Here is a 27,244-nt window from a genome sequence, read left to right as displayed (position 1 = left end):
CCTTGCCACCACATGCTGCCAGCCACGGTGCCGCATATGTAGATGTACTTACGATCAATGAGATTTGTCAGTTTGTTTGTTTGTTGTTGGCGTGTGTGTATGTTTGTGTGAAAAGAAAGAGTTCAACATATTGTTTAAAATTCATTTTAATGCAACAAGTGAATGTGTTTTTCATCATCATCATCATCAGGTGATGACGACAAGCAAGGTTGCAGGATGTTGCATAAAGTCTGTTGAAACGTTTGCGCCATTCGAATTCGTTTGAAGTAAGACTATAGATCGATCTAAAGGCTAGACCAGATCAGTCTTTAATCTTCACTATAGATCAGTCTATAGTCTGGACTATAGATCAGTCTATAGTCTGGACTATAGATCAGTCTATAGTCTGGACTATCGATCAGTCTATAGTCTGGACTATAGATCAGTCTATAGTCTGGACTATAGATCAGTCTAAAGTCTGGACTATGGATCAGTCTAAAGTCTGGACTATAGATCAGTCTATAGTCTGGACTATAGATCAGTCTATAGTCTGGACTATAGATCAGTCTATAGTCTGGACTATAGATCAGTCTATAGTCTGGACTATAGATCAGTCTATAGTCTGGACTATAGATCAATCTATAGTCTGGACTATAGATCAATCTATAGTCTGGACTATAGATCAATCTATAGTCTGGACTATAGATCAGTCTATAGTCTGGACTATAGATCAGTCTATAGTCTGGGCTATAGATTAGTCTATAGTCTGGGCTATAGATTAGTCTATAGTCTGGGCTATAGATTAGTCTATAGTCTGGGCTATAGATCAGTCTATAGTCTGGGCTATAGATCAGTCTATAGTCTGGACTATAGATCAGTCTATAGTCTGGACTATAGATAAGTCTATAGTCTGGACTATAGATCAGTCTATAGTCTGGATTATAGATCAGTCTATAGTCTGGACTATAGATCAGTCTATATTCTGGACTATAGATCAGTCTATAGTGTGGACTGTAGATCAGTCTATAGTCTGGACTATAGATCAGTCTATAGTCTGAAATATACATTAGTTTATAGTCTGGACTATACATCAGTCTATAGTCTGGATTATACATCAGTCTATAGTCTGGACTATACATCAGTCTATAGTCTGGACTTCAGATGCTGGGAACATGATGCCTTTCACCTTTAAAATGTTTAGGAACAAAGTTCTTGCAACATGTTGCTATATTTCCCTAGAATTTCACATGCATATTACCGCATTTTCCATTCGTTTACTATTGCAACATAATTGCAACTTTTACTTGTTATATTTCAGTCTTCTTTGTATTTTTTTTTTATTTTTGGGTATTTTCTTCCACTCACTGACTGACACCCGCTATGTTTTCATTTTCAACATTTTTATTGATTTTTCATTTTCTTCTACTCGTGTTTTTATTGTTGTAAATTTTGTTGTTTTTTTGGTATTTTACAACAGCAACAAATCCAAAACTTAAAAAAACGTACATGTTTTTCATACATTACTTAAATGGAGTTTTTGTTTTGTTTTTATGTTGGTTTTATCCAAGACTCCTTGGGTGAGAGCATTGAACGTCATTGGATAAAATGTGTTCCCATAAATAAAACAACACCAACTCACTCACGCTTTTTCTTTATTATTACTATTTCGTATTCACTTTACAATTAAATTGTTAAATATTGTGTCTACTTTATGTATGTTTTACGTTTTTATGTTTTTTTTCTTAGAGTTTTTAATGCAATTTAGTGAAAAAAAATCTTACTTTCATTTGGTCAGATGTAGTAAAACAACATAATGTTTATTTTAATTTGTTGATTTTTATTTCTTTTCTAAGTGAAATGTGTGTAAAGGTATGAAATGTTGTTGTTGTTGGGAGTATAGCAACATGTTGCTGGCAACAATGTTGAATTTCAAATGTTTGCAAAGTAAATAAATATATTGTGATTTTAAGGACTTAATGGATCTATCTACATGTTGCACTATAGATCAGTCAATAGTGTGGACTGTAGATTAGTCTATAGTCTGGAATATAGATCAATCTATATAGTGGACTATAGATCAGTCTATAGTATTGGCACAGATCAGCCTATAGTCGTTAAAAAAGATCTGACTATATTCTGATCTATAAATTATTCTATAGTTTGGACTATAAATCAGTCTATAGTCTGAAATAAAGATCAGTCTGTGAGCTGGACTATAGTTCAGTCTATAGTCTTGACTATAGTACAGTCTATAGTTTGGACTGTAGATCAGTCTATAGTCTGGACTGTCTATCAGTTTATACTGTGGATTATAGTCTATAGACTGGGCTTTTGGTTAGTCTATGGACTGGATTATAGTCAATACTACAGACTAGAGTCTGAATTGCAGATCAGTCTATAGTGTGGACTATAGACTGATCTATAGACTATAGGCTTATCTATAAACCATTCTATTGACTGATCTATAGTACAGACTATAGACTGAACTATAGTGTGTACTATATATATCTAAAGTCTATACTATAGATCAATCTATAGACTGGACTATAGATCAGTCTATAGTATGGACTATAGATCAGTCTATAGTATGGACTATAGATCAGTCTATAGAATGGACTATAGATCTGTCTATAGTATGGACTATAGATCTGTCTATAGTATGGACTATAGATCAGTCTATAGTATGGACTATAGATCAGTCTATAGTATGGACTATAGATCAGTCTATAGTATGGACTATAGATCAGTCTATAGATTGGACTGTAGATCAGTCTATAGACTAGACTATAGATCAGTTTATGGACAGGACTTTAGATCAGTCTATAGACTTGACTATAGATTACTATATAGACTGGACTGTAAAATACTATATAGACTATAGATCAGTGTTTAGACTTGATTACTGTTCAGTATATAACTTTGGTCATACTTCAGTCTTTAGTCTGAACTATAGATCACTCTTAAGTCTGGACCGTAGATTCTATATAAAGTTCTGTCTATCGATAAGAATCTATTGATAAGATCTTCATTTATCTCTTTTGTTCTCTCAATATCTCTTTAAATCATTAACCCTCCGCAAATCTGAAGAGAAAGTAAAATTTTCCTTTAACTTCCTGAGTCACGATTTAATTACTTTCCATTACTGTACTGCTAAAACTTTTAACTGATTTTAAATTATTATAATTTTTAATAACTGGAATTAATTTATTAAGCACTCGGCTTAATTGTTTAATAATGTTTTTATAAAATGTTTAAGATATAAAAATAAACATTCGCAGATAAAAACGCTTTAAAGAAAATTTATACATGAATGTGAAAACAAATTGTAATATTTAAATAATGGAAGGCGTTCCCAAGAAATGTGTTTCATTAAACTTTTGCAAACACTTTAAGCCAACAATTTCAAGTAGTTAGAGATTAAAGTTAACAATTTTTATTCAAATACTTGCAAGATACCAGTAGTGACAGATATTCAAATAAAATCAGTGAAGAAGTTTGAAAAGTGGCTAAACTGAAGCAACAAAACTTTAGTCAAAAGCACAACTGAATATAGTTTTGAAATCATAAGTTGGGTCAAAGTTCAGTATTGTTTATACGGTTGACAACTGGTTGATATCTCTCTGCAAACTAACATTTTCACTGTCTTAATATGTTTCCTTTAAATGTCAAATGTAGACACCTTAATGATATCGATTTCCTTCCCAAAAAAGAAATTTATAGGCTTTTAAATCGATTTTATATTTCGTGTGTAAACTTTATTTATTACAAACGAATCTATTATAGATTTATTGATTTTTTTTGAACAATTTGATTAAAGTTACAAAACTTTTTGACACAAAACGCATTTTTTTTCTTTAAAAACATTTCCAGCGGAAGCTGAATATTTTAGAAAGTATTCACTTAAAAATAAAACGTACGTACTATTTTATGTTTATTACACTAAACTTGAAAAATACGTATTTTTTTGACAAATCAAAATCTATATGACTCTTGACTTTACATATTTTTATTGTTATTTCCTTATGAATTGTTTAGTTTTCGATTGCCTTGGTGTTGTTTCTATTTCAATATGTCTTCGATTCGATTTTATTTTATTCACCAAATTAAACAAATCATAAATGTTGGACATTTTAATTTTTGTTGAATGGATTTTTTTTTTGGGAAAATTTATGACTCTATATAAAATGTGTGTTTAAAAGCTATAGTGCAAATTTTAGTTTATACGTTTAATGACGATTTTCTATATATAAGCGATTCAAGTTGAACCCAAACGGCCGCAGTAATCACTGTATTAATGTCGTCATAGTCGTATGTAAAAATGAATTGCAATTTAAATGAATTTTTCTTCGTTTGTCGAAATAAAAGCTAAATTATAAAAGACATTTTTCTAATACGACGACGATGATTATAGTGCGATGATGAGGACAACGATTTGTTTAGCATGTACAGTGGGTTAGAGTAATTGAGGAAATGCAAATTTTAAAAATTAAATACTTAAATCGGCATATTATTTAATCTGAACTATAGATCAGTCTATAATCTTGACTATATGTAGCAGTTCAGACTATTGATTAGTTTATAGTCTGTACTATAGATCAGTCTATAGTCTGGACTATACATCTGTCTATAGTATGGACTATAGATCAGTCAATAGGCTGGACTATAGATCAATCTATAGTCTGGACAATAGATCAATCTATAGTCTGGACAAGAGGTCAATCTATAGTCTCGACTATAGATCAATCTATAGTCGGGACTTTAAATCAGTCTTTAGTCTGGACTATAGATCAGTCTATAGACTCGACTATAGATCAGTTTATAGTCCGAAGTATAAATCAGTGTATTGTCTGGACTATATATTAGTCTATAGTCTTGACTATAAATCAGTCTATAGACTGGACTATAAATCAGTCTATAGTCTGGACTATAAATCAGTCTATAGTCTGGACTATAGATCAGTCCATAGTCTGGACCATAAATCAGTCTATAGTCTAGACTATGAATCAGTCTATAATCTGGACTATAGATCAGTCTATAATCTGGACTATAGATCAGTCTATAGTCTTGACTATAGATCAGTCTATAGTCTGAACTATAGATCAATCTATAGTCTGAACTAAAGATCAGTCTATAGTCTGGACTATTGAACATTCTATAGTCTTTACTATAGATCAGTATATAGTCTGGACTATAGATCAGTCTATAGTCTGGACTATAGATCAGTCTGGATTATAGATCAGTCTGGACTATAAATCAGTCTATAGTCTGGACTATAGTTCAGTCTAGACTACAAATTAGTCTATAGTCTGGACTATAGATCAGTCTATAGTCTGGACATTAGATCAGTCTATAGTCTGGACATTAGATCAGTCTATAGTCTGGATTATAGATCAGACTATAGTCTGGACTATACATCTGTCTATATTCTGGACTATAGCTCAGTCTATAGTCTAGACTATAGATTAGTCTTCAGTCTGACTATAGCGCTGTCTATAGTCTGGACTATAGATATGTCTTTAGTTTGGATTCTAGATCAGTCTATAGTCTGGACTATAGATCAATCTGTAGTCTGGACTATAGATTAGTCTATAGTCTAGACTATAGATAAGTCTTTAGTCAGGACTATAGATCAGTCCATACTCTAGACAATATATTAGTCTATAGTCTAGACTATAGCTCGGTCTATAGTCTGGACTAAAGATCAGTCTATAGTCTAGACTAAAGATCAGTCTATATATCAGTCTATAGTATGTACTATAGATTGTGCTATTGTCAGTTCTACAGACTGGTTTTTATTCTTGGCTATTTATCGGTGTATAGTCTGGACTGTAGATCATCCTATGATCTGGGCTATTGATCGGCCTTTACTCTGGACTGGTGGATTGGTGTAATTTCTGGCTTATAGATTAATATATAGTCTGAATGAGATATAATTTTATTGTCTGATCAAAAGATCAGGTAATAATCTGGAGTATAAATATTTTTTTTAATAAAATTTTCAATATTTTTTTTGTACGAACATTATTACTACAGACTGTATCTCAACTATAACATAACTGAACTGATTAATACAACAATATTTAGTTTGCAATATTATTGTAGACTTTTTTAATAATGTTGTCAGTCTTTTTCACATTTAACACAAATACCCATACAGACGAATGACCGAATAAATGAACGAAACTAGCGGTGGACAGACTGACGGACAGATAAACCAAAACATAGAAATAAACTATAAAATTGTTGTTAGATGGCGCGGTACAAAACAATTTAACCGCTAAAAAAAAGATTTTTTTAGAGAAAAAAAATTCACAAAAAACGACATGCACGCAATTGTTAAATAAAATGAATTAAAAGAAAAAAAATACATAACATACAAACAAACATAACATTTATTATTTATTTATAAAAAAAGAAAAAATATACCAAATATCAGACGAAGTTTTTTTCTCTATAAAAAACACATAATCCTTGATACTGGCAAGATACTGTAAGATACTCCGTAACGTACATTTGAACATTTTTCAAATGTCCAACGAAAATACTATTATGACTTGACTATAAAATGTCATTAATTTTGATGTAAATGAATGCATTAAAGTTGTTTTTTTTCTTTTCTTTTTCGAAATTTGTTGCTTGTGTTTTGATTTAATATTAAATAATCTTTATTTGTAGTTATTACTTTGTTTTTTTTTACCTTGTTATCTTGTAATTTGTAAATTGTGAAGGGCGAGACAGCTAAACAGGGAGATAGTGTATAAAATTGGTTTCGTAATTTTGAATTAAATGAAATTTTATTTTTTTTTTATTTTATGACAGTTTTTATCCTTTAATGGAAAAAAATTTTGTTTTTTGTCAGAAAGTTTGCGTATGGGTTGTGTTATAGGAAATATTTGGAAAATGAAAGATGTGATCGAGATTTTCAATGAAAGTTAGAAAACTCGCACTCTCGTATTAAACTGTTACCAGTATGTACTGCCAATAGACTAGTCCATAGACGTTTTAGTAGACAAGTTTATAGACTTTTTAATATTACACTTTTTGTCCAAAGCAGTCCAGCAGCAGATTATAAAAACATGACTTTTAAAAAGCCAATTTGTTACAGTAGGATTAATACCCCATTTCATGGCTATAGTTCTCCTACATATTGCTCAGCACCGATGTGCCTTGTTCATTCTAACCTCTATGTGGTGTCTCAATTTTAATTTCCGGTGTAGAATTACACCTAAGTACTTAACTTTGTCTGTCACCGGTATTTTTGTCGGCTTAACATTGAGGCCTCTTGGTTGAGCTTAGTACAAGGCCATATTCAGAGCCTTCTCAGCTATTCTGCACAATTAGTTTCCACCGATCGTCCTTTTCCATAGGCATGATGCTTAAATATTAGGTCTTTGTCTGTTATACTGCTTTTAACCATACTATCGACTATCTGTTCAAAGGTTTAAGTAGAAAGGACGCAAGTCCTATCGGTCGGTAGGACTTAGGTGTCACATAGGCTAGGCTTCCCTGGTTTGGGTTAAACTATTAAATGGCAGGATGCAAAGCTCTTACCGGATGAACGCAAGACAGATGTCATGTCTTCTTCTATAAAAGTGCCGGGAAAATGCCATCCGACCCTGCAGCTTTATGGGAAGCAAAGTTCTTGATTGCCTCTTTAACCACAGACTTGCCAATATACTAGTCCACAGACTTGTCAATAGTCGAGTCCATAAACTTGGCAACAAACTAGCATATAGACTAGTCAATTGTTCTGTCAATATACTAGTCCATAGCTAGTCAGTACTAGTCCAGTACTAGTCTATAGCCTTGTCAATATATTACTCCATAGACTATTCAATAGAACAGTCCATTGACTTGGAATTGATCACAGACTAGTCCACAGACTTGTCTGATTAGTTCATAGGCCTGTTCATGGACTTGTCAATAGACAGATTACTAAAGTAATCCATAGTCTTATCAAAAGAATAGTCCATACCTTATCAATAAACAAGCCCATAGATTCTTTAATAGATCAGTCAGTCCTATAGATTTGTTAATAGACTTATACATAGATTTGTCAATAGACCTGTCAGTAGATCAATCCATTGACTTGTCAATATATTATTCCATTGACTTGTCATTAGATTAACTCATAAGGGTAGACTAGTAAATGTACTTGTCAATTGACAAAGCAATAGATTGATCAGTAGATGTCCCTAGACTTATCAATAGACTAGTTCATAGACATGTCAATGAAGTAGTCAGTGAACTATTCCAATTGATTCGTTTAAAGACTTTTCAATAAACAAGCCCATAGACTAGTGAGGAGACTCATCAAAAGACTTCTCATTGACAGTCAAAATACTAGTTCATAGATTTATCAATAGACTAGTCCATGAACTTGTCGGGAGACTATTCCATGAACTTGTCGGGAGACTAGTCCATGAACTTGTCGGGAGACTAGTCCATTAACTCGTCAGTAGACTAGTATATAGACTTATCGATAAACTAGTCCATACATTAGTCAAATGGGCTCTAGACTTAGTAGACATGCAATCATAGGCTAGTCCATGGACTAGTTCATGAACTCTCAACTGAACATTTTTCTATAATTGCTTTGAAGTTATTTAGCAATAATTTTATTTGCAAAAATTTTAAATTCTCTAGAAATATGTAAACTATTTAGCAATAAAACAATTCACCTTTATTTCCTTTTATAGTTGTAGTTTAAAAAAAAATATTTTCTTTAAATAACTAGAAACATTCCATTTATTTATATACGATTTCTAATTAGCAATATAAATAATTAACTTTTAACTTAATTCACACTCTCTCTATCTCTTTCTTAATGACAAATGAATCATATTATCGAACAAATTATATTCAATTGTTAATTTATGCCAAGTATAGACAATGTAAATACATATTAAACAAATAATAATGCATTAAATACACTAGACTACACGACGTTTTTACAAAAAAAATATTAAATTTCTTCAAAATCAGCAAATTCAAAATAAAACCTTTTTTAAAATGCTTTGTTTTTCGCCTTAAATTTTAAAAATATTTTAAAACATATCTTATTACTTAAATCCAAATTTGCTTAACCGTGTAATCTAAAGAATATAAACTTGTTAGTTCATCACAGTTTTTTTTCAGACATTTTATTTATAACTTTTTTTCTACAAGTGTTTTTTTATAAAAAGCAAAAATAATGATTAAGTTGCTGTGTTATTGAAATACACACCCGCCAAGACTTACATATAAAATAAACAATTTAAAAATTTATTAATTGAAAAAATAAAAAAAAAATTATTAAAAAATTTGTATTTTCGTTTTCTTCATTTTCAACGTGCAATGCATATCAATTGAAGTGTAGTCATTTAAAATATGTTGAAAAAAAAAAACAAAAATCTTATAAAATTACATGAAACGTGTTTAAAATATATAAATGACATGGACATATAGAAAAATGATATGTTTTTTTAAAAACATAAAACATAATGCTAAAATATAAATAATTTAATTAACATTAAATGTGAAAAAAAAATATTTAAAAGACAAAATATTTGAATAATAGATCAAAAACATACGTTTGTGGCAAAAATTTAACAAATATGTTAATAATAAATGAATTTGACAAAAACACGTGTGTTTTGTTATGAATTAAGATTTACAGTGCAAGAAATAACCTAAGCATACTAGAGAAATAAAACTGCAAAGTTTCATATTCCCTTTTGAATTAGGTGTACATATATCCAAAAATTTTCCATCATTTCGAGACTAAGGCCAACATAATTATCCACGATTTTAACACAACAAGCGATTTTACATTAAACTAGCAACAATCCTTAAACCCCATCATCGTCATCATCATAATCCCTTAATCAAAAGGCTTTGCCTTCACAACCTGTAGATGAAGACTCAAAACTTTAGAACAACAATTTCAGTGAAAAAACACTTATATGTTACCCTTTCCCCAAAGAAGCAAATGTATTCGCATTAAGACATATAATAAACGTCTGATCATACAGACAGTGATAAATAGTCAACAACAAGTATCCTAAGAGGCTAATTTCTCAGCAAATAGACTTTCCTATAGATCAGTAAATATTAGACATCGTATTTTCGAAAAGGATAGGTTAGTGAATAATATTAAGAAATATAACTTCAGCATCTTTAACGCCAATAATGTCACCTGAATTACGGATAGATATCACAATTTCCAGATCGTGTTAGAAACAACAAGAGTTGTATATCTTTAGGATTAGATTACTCAATCAAAATTGTCGGTCTAGACTTAATAAGTGGCAGATAAGTACAAAAAAGCAACCGCAATAAACTTCCAACAATCCTTAATCTCTATCATCGTCATCATCATTATCTCTTAATCAAGAAGCTTTGCTTCACACTCTGTAGATAAAGTCTCAAAACTTCAGAACAACAATTTGAGTGAAAGAATGTAAAGCACTTATAGGTGACCCTTTCGCAAACTGGTAAAGAAGCAAATGTATTCGCATCAATACATATAATAAACGTCTGATCGTAGAGATCAGTATATCAGTGATAAATAGTCAACAACTAGCATCCTTGCAAGAGGCTAATTTCTCAGCAAATAGACGTTTATATACTACTAGACCTAAAGATCAATAAATATTTGTCATCATATTTTCGAAAAGGACAAGTTAGAGAATCATTATAAGGAGTATAACTTCAGCATCATTAATGACAATGATTTCATCAGAATTACGGATAGATATCACAATATCGAGATCATGTTTGAAACAAGTCGAGTTTATGTTTCTTTAGGATCAAATTACTCAATTACATTTTGGGCAGACAATAAGCCAATTGTTTAAAAGAATTTGAATATGACGTCTTCAATGATCTACGAATACTCTTCACTCTGCACGAAGCAAAGAGGTAAGATAGTTCGTCGCTAATTGCATTTAGAAGCATTGGAACTTGCAGACAAGCAGACATGTTGGTGACCCAGCTGAATAGTGAAATCAGTAAATGACATGCATCAATTTTAATACATAAAGAACGAATTAATGGGGAGAATCTCTCTATCTCTAGCAGAGGGAACAAACTCCCGGGAAACTTATAATTCAGAATTTGCTCGTATATGTCAAGATGATGTGATTTCCAGAGTCAAACAAAAAATTGTCCCGAAAATAACATCCCTTAACCATTAAACATGGTTCTGTCGGTTCATGTGAAAGCACTTTGCTGGAGTACACAATTTGAATACATATCGATCGAATTAATGGAGATAATCTCTCTATCAGACCAAATCTTAACATTTATTTCCCGGGAGTTTTTTTCCTTTTCTATGCTCAAGGTATAGCAGAAGGAACAAACTATCGGGGATGATGTGATTTCAGGGTCAAACTAATAATTGCCCCAACAAGTTGAATGAATGCCCTTAACCATTAGTTGCTAAAAATACAGATTAAGTCTAATCAGTACTAGACTCCAGCCGGACAAGGAGTCTATCAATTTAGATTAGTTTTATTCTAAGATCATAAAGAAACGATTTGCGGAAGCACGTTTGTCAACATGACAATTCTTCAACACATATCCTATTCTACGAAGAGTGAAATATACCCAACGAGTTCAGAAATTCAACATACATTTCTCTGTCACACCACCCATCTGTTAAATGAGAATACGAATGTTAAGGTGCTTAACGTCGTGTTGGTCTATTTCACCACCGCCTATTTCTATTTCCTTTTCAACCTTTGGATGAGCTTCTATGCGACTCGTCCAGAGGTGAGTTTGTTTCTCACACTCCGATGGCAATATGCGTATATGAAATTTGTGGTCCAGAATACGTACACTTTACTCAAGTACTCAAGTTTTTTTGATTTTGTCTATTGCTGCCTGTTTACTTAACTTTCCAGTACGAATCCATCAAAAAAACCAAGACTTTATTCTTACTCTGGTATTATCAGGGTTTACCCCGAACATACTTGGACACAGTCACTACGTTGATCCGTAAGGAACCTTAACCAACTGACCAGCCAGTTGCGGGTAACTGGCCATCCGTAGTACCAGATTATGTGGTTCTCTGCTTAAACTCCATATCAAATCAGTCCATCACAAGTTTATAGATCCGTCAGACCTTGCACCTTTTTTTGGGGACATTCAACAAGGTAACATGACCTCAGGGGGTAGTTCTTCAATCAAGATTCTCTCCCCGAAGGATACTTAACAAAGACCAGCCAATTCAAGTCCTGCATGTCAAATTATTATTTTAAAGCCCCGCCAGACTAGAGGTAGTATCTCTTTTTTTCGGGCACTGCAATAACACCAAGATGCAGATTTTATTATGCTTACTCTGGGGGTTGTCAGTGAGAAGCATGATTTTACCTTATTCTTGCAAAAATAACAACATTTTATCTGCTCTGAAACCAGGAAAGATCGCTGGATTGATATTGTCAAACGCTTTCGTCACAATTACTTTACAGTGTTACACTTTCATTATATCCTGCAGTCCAAAATGCCCAAAAGCAAAAATCAAGAAATGGCAAAGCATAACTTTAAACGAGAGGATCACTTGTAAAAGAATTGATCATGTCACTAGAACAAGGCAATAAGTTTTCTTATATAACACTAACTAGAAAAGACAAAAGATGCTATGTTTAACCTTTGACCCGGTAGAATGAGGTTTAAATTAGCGTCGTAGTTGATGGAGTCAAGTTCATAGAATCACCGACAAATTTAGCAGTAAATCTTTAGGCTTGTAATAATAATGATCTCCAAATGATCTCTGTCAGAAAATTATGAAAAAATAAACATTAAAGATTTTGTCTGTTTTAATGTGATCCTTGCAACTAAATGCAAATGGAAATTGTTTGTAAAACACAGTTTTTTTTATAAAAAATGTTGAAGCTTGGCAAAAATTGTAAAACCTTGTTATATAATAGTCTTTAAATTATAAAAAGACCGCAAATCTTACAAACAAAAAATTACCAAACAACTCAGCCATAACAAAATAATTGCAAATTAAAGCAAACATCTTATAAGACATAGATACAAAGAATCAATTTGGCATGCAAACGAACAGCAACTCCAGACAAAACATTAAAAAAAGTTTTCTTAAATTAACAAATAATTGACCCTGACACTGGCGAAAGACTAATAGCCAACTTGCACTTTAAATCTAGCAAATAATTGAATTTAAACATACAATATCTATTTGATTTTCATTTAACTATTTATTTACTACAGCCCGCCATCGTCGTCTAGTCATGTCTGACAAATGTTGTGACATGTCTGGTTTCCTAGGGAATAGACCCGGGGAATGTTTTAACAAAGAAGGAAAGAAAAAAATGGCATTTTTTAAATAGACTTTCTATTTTTACACCTTTAGAATGTGTGCTGTTTTTGTTGTTGTTGTAAGTTTTAATGGCTACACAGTTTGCTAGAGCCAAGGGTAGGGGTTCTCTAATTGTTTAATGATTGCATTAATGTAAAATTTTTAAATAAATTTTAAAAAAAATGTAAAACTATAAAACATATCCTTTAAATGACATTAATGGTTGTTTAAGAAAAAAAAACCTCAACACACAAGGAAAATATTTAAAAATATGTTGGTCATAAAATCTTTTATGATTTGTAGAAGAATTTGTCGTTAAAAATTTGGGGATTCGATAATAAAATTTAATTTGTTTGAAATGGAAAGATAAATCTTAACTGTATGCTAAATTCTTCATCATATTCAGATTGGTCTTTTACGACTGTCGATTCAAGAAGACGACTCATTTGGATCCATAATTGCTACTTTTGTGTTGCCCGAAATTTATCATATCTCGATCGATTGTGATCATGTTCTTGTAACTACTTTACTTAGAAAAGTCTGATCAACAGTACGTTTTTGATCTTTAAACATAGTCATCAAAGCACAATTTGGTGAAATCTGGAATTCGCCACTTATTAATTGAGTAATAGAACAGATAGCATCGCTAAACCTATAGCGGACACGTAAAAGATCATATCCACTGTCATCGATCGAAAAGATTAGTTGGCTTTACCATCGACCTATCATGTTCGTTGTTACTGTTTTACTCAGAAGAGTCCGATCAAATGTGCGATCATTGAGCAATGTCATCAAAAAGAACAATCTGGTCCCATGTTGAGACAGCACCGCTGAAATTATAGGATCATTTAAGGAAGTAAACAAAGTTCTCTTTATATATTGATCGATCTAGAAGATTCGTATTCCGCCTCTTAGCCTAACAGAAAGCTGATTTAAGTATTCTCCCAGAGTTCTTAAAAAACTTTCGACCGATCGTGTTCGTTGTTACTGTTTTAAATAGAAGAGTCTGATCAACAGTGCGATACTGATGTTTGAGCAAAGGCATTAAAAAGAATAATTTAGTCCCATGTTGAGTAAATATGGATCAGACAGCACCGCTAAAACTATAGCGGAAGCCTGACAGATCATTCTAAGAAGTAGACAAAGTTCTCTTTTATGCACTATTTCGCATCTTAGCCTTAGATCGTGTTCGTTGTTACTGTTTTACTTAGAAGATCCACAGTGCGATACTGACCTTTTAGCAAAGTCATTAAAAAGTGCAATTTGGTCCCATGTTTATTGCGCCATTTATAAAAACTATTGGTTAGCATATGGATCAGTCACCAAAGAAGTAGATAAAGACCTCTTTATATAGACTGGCATCGATCGAGAAGATAGCTATTCCAAATATCACATTATACGCCCTGTTATCGGTCGAAAATCTTGGGATTGTGCTTCTTCTCTAATGGAAAATGATCGAGCTCTCATATTTGTTGTAAAACTATCAAAACTGTGACAATCGTAAGTTTAGGATCAACACTAAAAGTGGAAGCTATTTGACTGCATTATTTTGGATATTATTCATGTAAAGCTGATGCTTCCAACTTAAAAGCCGAAACGGCTCAATACGGCGGCGGCTGGCCGCTGGTAATATTTTTCAAGCCGCGCCGCCGCCTAATTCATTCGGCTCAAAAGCTAAGCCGGCTTAAACGTAGCCGCTGATAAAGATTAGAATCACACATGTATTTCGGAAAATAAATTCACCAATTTGAACGGAGTTGCCACTATTGCCACATAATATTGTATTTATTTTTCTGTAGAAAAAACTTATATAGAGATAGATTTCTATATAACAGACTATTCTACAGAGATTTTTCAATTTAATAAACGCTTAAATGGACAATTTAGTCGCCGCCGATATTTTCTATAATTAGCCGCCACTGACCTAAAATGGTTGTGTCGCCGATCCTTCAAAAACTTTACTAAAGATCTCTTTATTCGCACTACCATCGACTCGGAACGCGCCACTTCCCTATAGGGAAACTTAAGTGTTATATTGCCGAGTTCTAAAAGGAAACCTGGCTTCTCTCTCTCAATTCACTCATTGTGATATTGCCAGAAATTATCGCGACTAGATTAAGTTAATGCCCTTTTGAAACATACTTTTCTTCCTTGTAACACAATCGTCCTTAAGATAAGTTTCATCAGTTCTCTCTTGTTGAAATACAATGATGGCCAAGATTCACTGTCCCATTTCGAAGAAGTATTTGGTGTCATAGTTATCTAAACACGATGGAAACTTAGGATGGATTAAAGTTATTACGAACTGGAGAATGCAATTTTGTAGACACTACAGATAGATCAAAGTTATTATGATCCGCTTATCCATTGTGAATCTAAGAGTCAAGCAAGGAAAGGTTTTACGTTGCTTTAACATTTTGCCTAAATACTGAGTCGTACAATCAAAATGCAGATCTATAAGAGAGATTTCCTATCTTCCCTTAAATTTTTCCAAAGAAACTTCGAATCATTGCCTTTGTGGCCACATAACGTTTCTAATCTAAACAGTTCTAAATAAGTTTTGCCCTACAAATTGCTAAAATTTATCATTCAATTAATCGTCATCACGCTGCTCAATATCTAAGCCCCATATGTCCAAACTCTAATCGACAGCTGTATTTTTGTAACGAGTTTTTCTAATTTACTCTTTTAGAAAATTATGATTCATTTAAATTAAAAGTTCAATGCTTGCTCTCGATATTGAACCGATAAATTTAGGGGTAAGTTTTAAACTAACTTCACACCATGTCTACATCTATCTTTCCTCTCTCTCTCTCTTCAAAAATACACACACGTTTTTGGCTTCATAACAAGGAATTTGCCTCTTCTTGTTGTTGTCGTTTTTTTCCTCTCATACTAATGTTTTTTTTCTTTTATATGAAATTTCCCTTTTAGAACCCCTCTCTTAAAAAAATGTTTCATTACTCGAAGGGGAGGTTCCATTATAGCAACACAAATTTTGTTCTAATTTCAGTTTCTCTATCCCTTTAATCAACATCAGGCAGCAGGCAGGCAGCAAGCAGACATTTAGTCAGACCAATCTCCCGTTTATTTGTTGTTTGATCGCGTGCAAATTGTTAATAATAAAATAGAAACAACAAAAAAATCAATTGGATACAATATAAATATTCGTTGTTTTTTCTTTCCTTGTTTTTAGTATGTTGTGTTTAACATTGACATTCAATTTTTTTTAATGGACTCGAAACAAAAATAGTTGAAAAAGTACGAGAAGAATATAAATAATTTGTGTTTCTTTATATCAAAGGAATTTTGCTAATGTTTGAATTAAACTTGAAATTGCCAGCAATTAAGGTAAAGTGCTTTTAAGCGATTTTACATTATTTAATTAAAGTTTTTTTATGTTTTCTTAATAAATTATTAATTATTTAATAAATACAAAAAGTGTCAAGTGCAATGAAAAGAAGCAAATATTTTTAAATTAATTAAACATATCGCCAAAAAAGATATAATTTACCGAAAAGTTCGATTTAATAAATAATTTGTTCTAAATTTTCATTTAATGAAAATCTTTAAAAATGTATGTGTGTGTGTTGAGAAAACTCAATTTTCAATTCTGATATAATAAAAAAAGTACTGAAATCAAAAAGTATTTTAATAAAAGTGTTTAATAAGCAAGAATGTTAAAAAGGATACGAGTATAATCAAAAAGAAAAGCTGATCTAGATTTCATCAGGATTCCTTAACAATTAATCAAGTAACGCTCCTTCATTAGCGCTTATCCTCGAGCGGTCTGATGCCCATGTAATACAGATCATACTACAATTTGTGAATCCGATTCGGCACAGAAGAAAGAACTTGAATTATTAATACAAATTTGAAATTAAACATTCAACAACTTTAAAACTATAAAAAATTGTCTTCTAGATGTTTTCATAATTCTCCTGAAATGTGACAAAAATAACGTAAGGATACGTAAGTCAATGCAGCTTTACGTTGGTTCAAGTTGTTCCCTTTGTAAAAGGGAATAGGAACAATGTCATATACAACTGATGGTTGTGGTGGGCAGAAAGATAGGAGCAGTGAGCAGATCGTCGACGAGAAGAACCAGTCATAATTGTAAAGATTACGTTCTGAACGCGGGGAACTCGAATTACACATCTATTCTGATACATTAATAAACCAATTGAATATTCGATAACTGGGATAGATCGCCACAGTATTCGACAATTACAGAAAAGATGAGATATACACTCCTATTCTGAATGATAAATTTCCTAAGAGTTTGTCCCCTCTTCTAAACTTAAAGCAAGCAGAATAGAAAAAAAATCCCAGAGAATAATTGTTTCTTCTTTATTCTCATTCTGCCAACTTCTGCTAAGCGTGTTAATAACTATTGCCAAAGTATCTGAAATAATATAAAAGTATTGAAACAAAAAATCGTCGTGGTGCATCAATACAACTGGGCTCGACAGCTCAAGGTAGAGTTTTGTGATTGTAATCAGGACAAATTTTTGCTTTGGGTTAGTCAAATAATCGTATTTGTAGAATTACTTGGCCTTATGTGATCATATTTTTATTACAACACGTTAAAGTTCAATGATCAATTGAAATTGTTGTCTACATTTAGGTGATCATGTATTAATGTTGGTGATCATGTATTAAGGAAACTTTGGTAAAGTATATTCATCAAAAAAGTCGAAACATTCACATCGATCTTACCTTATTAGACTCTTTAAAGTAGAGAGCTTGTGATCGTAATATGTATAAGTTTTAACCGTAAAACTTTGTTATCCGTTCTGTGAGCCATAATCAATTACAATATCACAGAGATCAGGGAACATTGATAACTGTAGTGTACTCTGGGTGATCGATTACTGTAGTGTAATCTGGTTGATCGTAAACTAAAGAGGACTGAGGATCATTAACTAACAAAGACTAATTCATGGCTACGGAGTATAGGTATTTCGATTGATGTTGTTTTTGTTGTAACAGTACGACTGTTGCTAGAATGATTGGCAGATTGGGAATCAAGACGATCCATTTAAAGAAAAGAGCTTAGTGATCGTAATATGTATAAGTTTTAACCGTAAAACTTTGTTATCCGTTCTGTGAGCCCTAATCAATTCCAATATCACAGAGTTAAAAGAACATTGATAACTATAGTGTACTCTGGGTGATCGTAAACTAAAGAGAAATGAGGATCATTAACTAACAAGGAATAATGCATGATTGTGGAGTATTACGTATGTATATGGAAGTTGTTGTTGCTAGATTAATTGGCAGATTGGGAATCAAGACAATCCATTTAAAGAAAAGAGCTTAGTGATCGTAATATGTATAAGTTTTAACCGTAAAACTTTGATATCCGTTCTGTGAGCCCTTATCAATTACTATATCACAGAGATCAATAAATATTGATAACTGTAGTGTACTCTGGGTGATTGTAAACTAAAGAGGACTGAGGATCATTAACTAACAAGGATTAACTCTTGACTGTGGAGTATTACGTATTTAGATAGATGTTGTAGTTGTAATAGTACGACTGTTGCTGGATTGATTGGCAGATTGAGAATCAAGTCGATTCATTTAAAGAAAAGAGCTTGGTGATCGTAATATGTTTAGGTTTTAACCGCAAAACATTGTGATCTCCAGAGCGGAGATCCAATTATGTGGAAACGATACATTTATATTCAATGCATTGTTGTAATACGAAAATTATTACATTCTGTTATGCACAAGCTAAAACAAAATGTTTTGGCTTAAAAATCTGGAGAAAATTTCTTAACGAAAGTAAAACTATTATCTAACAAATTACTTCTCCCACTTGAAGTAAAGAATATTCATATTCAAAAGTTACTCTAAACGGTCCCTCATCTTAAATTTAAATGTTGTTTTTTAAATCATACTTAATGGCTTTTTAAAAAGTTTCAAGTATTCCCGCATAAACTCAAACGATAATGGATTTGTATGATAAAAACAGCACTTCTTTCTATTTAGAAAAAGAAATAGAAAGAACTATTATTTTTCATATGAATTTAATAAATGTTCACATTAAATGATTATTATAAAAATGATCAAAAAACGACGACGACTACCCACCAGCTAAAGATTAAAAAACCCAACAAACAAAACGTATTCATTAAGAAAACTCAATAAAAATTGTTTAGAAAAGAAAGAAAAAAACGCATAAGCACCTAGACAGTTAAAGATAAAACTCAATGAACAACAAGAGTTGAGTGACACAAATATTGTGGTTGACAGATCGACAGACATTTAAACAGCAATCCCATGAGTCTTTTTCAACTTCATTCACCAATTGCTGGGAAGTTTTCGTTTTTTCTCAACTTATGCGTGGTTATGTTTGGGGTTTATTTTGACATTTTGTTTCTTTTTTTTTTTTTCTTTGAAAGATCACATGACAAGATACATTTTTGTTTACCTTGCCAAAGTTCTTGATCGAAAGTGAAAGATGACGATGTTACAAACATATTTTAACTTTTTTCTCCACTGTTGTGGGACTATTTTCTAACAAGGAAAACTTAAATCTTTGATAATAACGTTAAAACTATCAATTTCGTTTTTCTTTACATTTCTAACAAAAGAAATTCCTTAAGATAAAAAAAAAATTCCACATGTGTTTGTTTTTTAGCCAAATTTGGTAGATGATGGTGGGTTTGTCTGAATGTCGGTGTTGTATTTGCAGCAAACACCTCAAATACTAAATATGGATTTTCATAATTATGCTCATTTTCAGATTTTAACATGAGTATATCAATTTCAAAAAAAAACTAATAAGCCAACACTATAAATTATTGACTTTGACGTTTGAAATGAGCTACAATTAGGGAAATATCTTAAGTATGAAAAGGAATTAGCGATTGATGCTATAAACGCCAGAGGTCCAATATAACAAATTCTGCAATATTAAACCAATATTTGATTCAGGGAATCGTTTTTAGCTCAAGTGTTTGATATTTTGATTCATCTTTTAGTCCCCAATGAGTTCCTATACAAAATGGTTTGTTACAAATTTTTATAAATTTTTCTCATCTCAAATGATTTTCTATAAAAAATTTTTTGATTTTCTATAGATTTTTTTGTAGCAAATGATTTTCTATAGAAAATTTTTTGTCTCAAATGATTTTATATAAATTTTTTTTGTCTCAAATGATATTCTATAGAAAATTTGTTGTCTTAAATAATTTTCTTCAGACAATTTTTTGTATCAAATGATTTTCTATAGGATTTTTTTGTCTTAAAAGATTTTTTATAAAAAATTGTTTGTTTCTAATGGATTTCTATAGAAAAGTTTTTGTTTCTATAGAAAAGTTTTTGTTTCTATAGAAAAGTTTTTGTCTCTGAAAATTTTCTATAGAAATTTTTTTGTCTCTATTTATTTTCTTTAGAAAATTTTTTGTCTATAATAACTTTCTATAGAAAACTTTTTGTCTCTAATAATTTTCTATAGAAATTTTTTTTGGCTCAAATGATTTCCTATGAAACATTTTTTATTACAAATGATTTTCTATGAAAAATTTGTTGTTGCAAATGATTTTCTATGAAAATTTTTTTGTCTCAATCGATTTTCTATGAAAATTTTTTTGTCTCAAATGATTTTCTATAGAAAATTTTTTGACTCTAATCATTTTCTATAGAAAATTTTTTTGTCTCTAATCATTTTCTATAAAACATTTTTTGTCTCTAATCATATTCTATGGATAATTTTTTGTCTCTAATCATTTTCTATAGAAAATATTTTATCTCTAATCATTTTCTATAGAAAATTTTTTGTTTCTAATCATTTTCTATAGAAAATTTTTTGTCTCTAATCATTTTCTATAGAAAATTTTTTGTCTCTAATCATCTTCTATAAAAAATTTTTGTCTCAAATGATTTTCTACAGAGTATTTCTTGCTCTCAATGATATTCTATAGAAATTTTGTTGTCTCAAATGATTTTCTATAGAAAATTTTTTATAATGCTTTTATTATTTGTCTAAATGATTTTCTATGGAAAATTTTTGTGTCTCAAATGATTTTCTATGGAAAAATTTTTGTCTCAAATGAATTTCTATCGGAAATTGTTTGTCTCAAATGATTTTTTATAAAAAAATATTGTCTCAAATGATTTTCTATGAAAATTTTTTGTCTCAAATGATTTTCTTTGTAAAATTTTTTACTACAAATGATTTTCATTAGAAAATTTTTGTCTCAAATTATTTTCTATAGAAATTTTTATGTCTTATATGATTTTCTATAGAAATTTTTTGTCTTAAATGATTTTCTATATATAATTGTTTGTCCCAAATTATTTTCTATATATAATTGTTTGTCCCAAATGATTTTAATTTTTTATTCCAAATCATTTTCTACAAATTTTATTTTGTCACCAATGATTTTCTAAAGAAAAATGTTTACCCAAATAGTTTTCCTTTAGGGTGCTTTTTAATTCGTTTTAACTTGCCTTTTTAATACTTTTACTTTCTTTTACATAAAATAAATTTAATATGTTTTTATTTCTATATCAATTACAAATATTTTTCAAATAAAAAAACAGGGTAATTAGATGTTACCAATAACTATACAACCTAAAACAGCAATTGTTGTTAATAATACCTCCACAAATATGTCGATAATTTATAGTTTTATTTTTTTTCTGTCGCTAATCTCTTATCAATTTTAAAAACTTAAGACAAACACAAGAAAAAATATGTTTCTCTCTGCAAAACACATTGTTGAAATATCAACATTTTTACATCTGGTCAAATGGTACTAGATAAAAAATAGAGATGTGATGCCAACATGTTAAATGTATTTTCTATGACCAAGTTTTTCAATAAATATTGTTGATTTTCAAAAGAAAATTATACTATAATTTATTAGAAACAAACAAAAAAACAAAACATGAGTTTTTAACCAAACGATTTACATTTAATTGAGAGGAGGCTCTACTATTTATGGCAATGGACTATTTATGTCTAACGTTTTCAAATAAATAACTATTATTTGTAAATAAAGTGTTTTTTAAGATTGATTAATGTAAGATTAATTGATTTTTTAACAGATAATACATAAATATTTGTGTTTTTCTTTTAAACATATTTGGTTTTAATTAAAACATTATTTTTAACTTAATTAAATGTTTATTTTGTTTCTTTCTTTAATTTCAGGTATGTGTTTTGCTTTAAAACGTTTCATATATTTAAGGTATGTTAACAATTTTTTGCACTTTTTGAAATTTATGAAATTATATATGATTTACTAGAGAAAAATTGTTTGTCTTAATTAATTTTTCATGGAAAATTGTTTACGTCAAATAATTTTCTGTTGTTTGTTCCAATTATTTTTCTAAATTATAATTTTTTGTTTCAAATGATTTTCTATAGAAAATTTTTTGTCTCAAATGATTTTCTATAGAATTTTTTTTCCCAAATGATTTTCTATAGACATTTTTTTGTCTCAAATGATTTTCTATAGAAAATTTTCTGTCTCAAATGATTTTCTATAGAAAATTTTCTGTCTCAAATGATTTTCTATAGAAAATTTTCTGTCTCAAATGATTTCCTATAGAAAATTTTTTGTCTTAAATGATTTTGTATAGAAAATTTTTTGTCTTAAATGATTTTCTATAGAAAATTTTTTGTCTTAAATGATTTCCTATAGAAAATTTTTTGTCTTAAATGATTTTCTATAGAAAATTTTTTGTCTTAAATGATTTTCTATAGAAAATTTTTTGTCTTAAATGATTTTCTATAGAAAATTTTTTGTCTCAAATGATTTTCTATAGAAAATTTTTTGTCTCAAATGATTTTCTATAGAAAATTTTTTGTCTCAAATGATTTTCTATAGAAAATTTTTTGTCTCAAATGATTTTCTATAGAAAATTTTTTGTCTCAAATAATTTTCTATAGAAAATTTTTTGTCTCAAATGATTTTCTATAGAAAATTTTTTGTCTCAAATGATTTTCTATAGAAAATTTTCTGTCTCTAAAGATTTTTCATAGAAAATTTTTTGTCTCAAATGATTTTCTATAGAAAAGTTTTTGTCTCAAATGATTTTCTATAGAAAATTTTTGTCTCAAATGATTTTCTATAGAAAATTTTTGTCTCACATGATTTTCTATAGAAAATTTTTTGTCTCAAATGATTTTCTATAGAATTTTTTTTGTCTCAAATGATTTTCTATAGAAAATATTTTGTCTCAAATGATTTTGTATAGAAAATGTTTTGTCTCACATGATTTTCTATAGAAAATTTTTTGTCTCAAATGATTTTGCAGAGAAAATTGTTTGTCCTTAACGATTTTCTGCACATAATTGTTTGTCCCAAATGATTTTGTACAGAAACTCCTTTCTTCCAATTTTTATTAACTCTCGATCATAAAAAATTCATTTCACTTTAAATTTTGATAAAATGAAACATTTCTATTCAAAATACAAATGTGCAATTCATTTGTACCAGTTTCTCACCAACGAAATTTTTTCACTTGTTACTGTTTGTTTTCTGTGCCAATCTTTTTTCACAACTTCACACGAAAAAAAAATCAAAAACTTGTAACAAAAGAAATTCCACTTGCATTTTCGATTGGAAAATTTACACACTTTTATTGACACACTAAAAAAATAGAAAAACAAAACACGAAAAGAAAAAATATATTTTTTTTTTCAAAAAATTCCAAATCAAGTAGAAAAAACTGCTTTATTGAAGATAATTGAAGTGCCTACACACACAAGTGCTGCAATCGCAACAATTCGTACAACAAAAAAAAAAAAAAGAATTCTATCTTTTGTTCAACAACAAAATCCAATGATGACTCTAGAGAGGAAAGACAGCCAGACAGACATGCAGACTACTGCTACACAATGACAACAACGAAAAGTGGAATATTTAAACAGTAGAAAGTAAATTGAGAAGATGCTGTTGTTGCAGATGCCATCCTCACAATGGGACTTAAGATATATTCCAGCAAAACAATTGTATAAAGTTATACCAAACAACCAATTGGTGGTTAAACCAATAGACCGACAGACGAACCAAACAAATAAAATCAAAAATAACCGGTACAAATAAAACGTTCAATTGTTGTTCCTTCATCTCGTTACAGAGATGTTTAAAATTGTTAACAACTTTAAGCTACATTTTCCCAACAACGACAACAACAACACTGAGTAGTAGCTGCATCAGCAGCAACAACAATAGTTTTGCAGTTAAACGCATTATTACAAACAATTATTTGTTGGCAACAAACAAATAATGCTTTTAATTTTTATAAAACTAAAACTAAATCATTTCATCAGTCAATGAGGCCTGTCATCGTCATGATCTTTGTCGTCATCGTCATCATTATCATCCCCATCATGATTATCTTGACTTGACTGACTGACTTTTTATTTTTCTGAAGTGAAATAAAAACAACGAATGACAACATAAATGTAAACAAACTGAAGAAAAAAAGTAAATTTCAATAAAAAGAAATTTTGGAATTTCAAATCAAATTGAAATCTCATTCATAAAGAGACAACATGTCAAATGATAAAGAGAGAAAGAAGAAATTTGGAATAAAGAAATTTTATAAAAAAAAGTATAGAAAATTATTTGGGACAAACAAAAAATATACAGAAAATCAAAAAATTTCAAAGGATATAGTTTGAGACAAGTAATTTTATAAAAAATTATTTTGGACAAAAAAATCAATTGAGGCAAAAAATTCTCTATGGTAAATCATTTTTTATAGAAAATCATATGAGACAATTTTTTTTTATGAAACATTAACTGGGACAAACTATTTTTTATAAAACTTCATCTAGGACATACAATTTTCTATAGAAAATCTTTGAGATAAAATATTTTCTATCGAACATCAATTGAGAAAAAAATTTTCTATTCAAAATCATTGACAACAACAAAATTACTATAAAAAGTATTAGCAACAAACAAATTTCTATAGAAAGTCATTTGGGAAAAAATGTTTTATATAAAATCATTTGAGACAAAACATTTTATGTAGAAAATCACTTAAGATAACAAATTTTAAAGAAATAAATATTTGGGACAAACAAATTACTATAGAAAATCATTTGGGAGAGAAAAAATTATAAAATTTCTTTTGGGACAAAAAAAAAATCTATAGAATTTAATTTGGGTAAAAAAAGTTCTATAGAAAATCAATTGAGACAAAAAATTTTCTATAGAAAAAATGTTCTGTAGAAAATCAATTGAGACAAAAAATGTTCTATAGAAAATCAATTGAGACAAAAAATGTTCTATAGAAAATCAATTGAGACAAAAAATGTTCTATAGAAAATCAATTGAGACAAAAAATGTTCTATAGAAAATCAATTGAGACAAAAAATTTTCTATAGAAAATCAATTGAGACAAAAAATTTTCTATAGAAAATCAATTGAGACAAAAAATTTTCTATAGAAAATCAAAATCATCAAAAAAATCATTAAAGACAAAAAAAATTTTATAAAAAATCATTTCGGACAAAAAAAAAATCATTGGTGACTAAAAAGTTTCTATAGAAAATCATCTGGGACAAAAAATTTCTATAGAAAATTATTTAGGACAAAAGAATTCTCTATCAAAAATCATTAGGGATAAACAATGTTTTATAGAAAATCATTTGTGTCAAAATTTTTTCTATCGAAAATCATTTGAGTCAAAAAATTTTCTGTATCATTATTTGGGAAGAAATAACTGCGACAAACATTTTACATGGGAATTGATTTGAAACAAGAATTTGTGTATAGATCGCTTGGAACTTAAATTTTTAAAAGAAAAAAGTTTGAGAAAAGAAATACATTTTTTTTTGATATTATCCCTTTAAAGCAAGTAAATGAAGGTGATTACAATGCAAATTATTTCCATATTTTCTCTTAACTTTAATCTAATGAAAGTCTCTTAAGATTAAAAAGAAAAAAAAAAAAAATACAGAAGAAGAAAAATCTAAAGTATTAACAAAGGAAAATTTAAATAATGTGGATGTTTATGAATTTAGAAAGACAGATAAATGGATGGACAGACATTCAAACTGGCAGTTATAGAAAAAATAATAAAAACGCATTCACAACAATTTTGAAGTAGGCAGAGCTCAATAAACAACAACACCAATAACGATAAAGCTATAAAATGTTTTCAATTTTTGTTACAATGTTGTTGCAAACAGTTGAAAAATATCAACAACAATAAAATTCAAAATATAAAATAAAATTTATATATAAATATAGACAACAACAAAAGCAATAATAATAATAATAATAATGCATTAAATAGACAGTTAGTCATATAAATAGACAGACAATTGGTTAAATGAATAATGTTAAACTGACCGGTGGAGAGAAAGACAGACAGACATATAGACGGATGTTTGTAGTCGAAGAATTATCATGACTGCGTATTTTTATAACAAACCTATGAAACGATTAATAAGAGTTTGAAAAGAAAAAGAAAAATCTTAATAAATATTTTATGTTTGTTGTTGTTTATTTTTATTTCCCATTGCTATTTTCCTTTCTTTAACATTTTAACAATGGGGAAAACTGTTATTTAGCTTTTATTGAGTAAAATCAATGTTAAAAGAAGATGTTAAAAAAATTTACATAAATATTTCTATACACAATCATTTGAGACGAAAAATTTGCTATAGAAAATCATTTGAGACGAAAAATTTGCTATAGAAAATCATTTGAGACAAAAATTTTTTTATAGAAAATCATTAAAAACAAAAAATTTTCTATAGAAAATCGTTAAGATAACCAAATTTCTATAGAATATCATTTGAGACAAACAAATTTAAATAGAATATCATTTGAGACAAACAAATTTCTATAGAATATCATATGGACAAAAAAATTTCTATAGAAAATCATTGGTGAGCAAAAATTTTCTATAGAAAATCATTGGTGAGCAAAAATTTTCTATAGAAAATCATTGGTGAGCAAAAATTTTCTATAGAAAATC

The 27,244-nt window shown here is 29.6% G+C and overlaps 1 long non-coding RNA gene across 1 annotated transcript in view; it reads left to right on the top strand.

Moving 5' to 3' along the window:
• LOC124420136 overlaps positions 1-22,470 on the top strand; it is a 63,657-nt gene extending 41,187 nt beyond the window's left edge. The window contains exon 3 of the long non-coding RNA XR_006941056.1: positions 22,452-22,470. This is a non-coding gene — a long non-coding RNA (uncharacterized LOC124420136). The remainder of the gene's footprint in view (positions 1-22,451) is intronic.
• Positions 22,471-27,244: the final 4,774 nt, after the last annotated feature.

Source organism: Lucilia cuprina, chromosome 5 (assembly GCF_022045245.1).
Source record: "Lucilia cuprina isolate Lc7/37 chromosome 5, ASM2204524v1, whole genome shotgun sequence".
NCBI lineage: Eukaryota > Metazoa > Arthropoda > Insecta > Diptera > Calliphoridae > Lucilia > Lucilia cuprina.
This window is presented reverse-complemented; position numbering and strand designations above follow the sequence as displayed.